The sequence below is a fragment of the Ochlerotatus camptorhynchus genome, unplaced genomic scaffold (assembly GCF_037179485.1).
Source record: "Ochlerotatus camptorhynchus isolate MF236.1 unplaced genomic scaffold, CSIRO-AGI_Acam_v1.1 ptg000071l, whole genome shotgun sequence".
Lineage (NCBI taxonomy): Eukaryota > Metazoa > Arthropoda > Insecta > Diptera > Culicidae > Ochlerotatus > Ochlerotatus camptorhynchus.
Window position 1 is genome coordinate 1,821,575 of NW_027040561.1, and position 482 is coordinate 1,822,056.

The following is a 482-nucleotide window of genomic DNA, read 5'->3' on the forward strand; positions in this document are numbered from 1 at the left end:
ATAGCGTAAATTTATTAGACTTCCACAAAACGATAATATATATTATGTCGACCTTTGGTTGTTCCGCTGGCATGTAAAAAAAAACTGATAAAATCTCGGAAAAACCGGAATGTTGGAATCGCTGCTCGCGAGCAGAGATGCCAGGCTTATTTTGAAAAAATCTGGCAAAACCCGAAAAAAATGTCTGGCAAAAATCTGGCACAGCAAATTAACATGGGAAGCTGCCAGATTTCTCAAAAAATCTGTCTGGCAGAGCTAAAATTTTTCTGGCTGTGCCAGATAAATCTTGCAGCCTGGCAACGCTGCTCGCGAGAGAAACCGTTGAATGTCGACTGTTTTGTTTTCTTCTCATGCCGATATCCGACCACCCGAACTTTGACAACCATGACGTCATCGGCAAGTTATGCTACTTCTGAAACGTCTTCGGCTTTCTTCGCTACCTTCTTCCATTCATATTATTCACTGTTCGTACATTCGCCCGT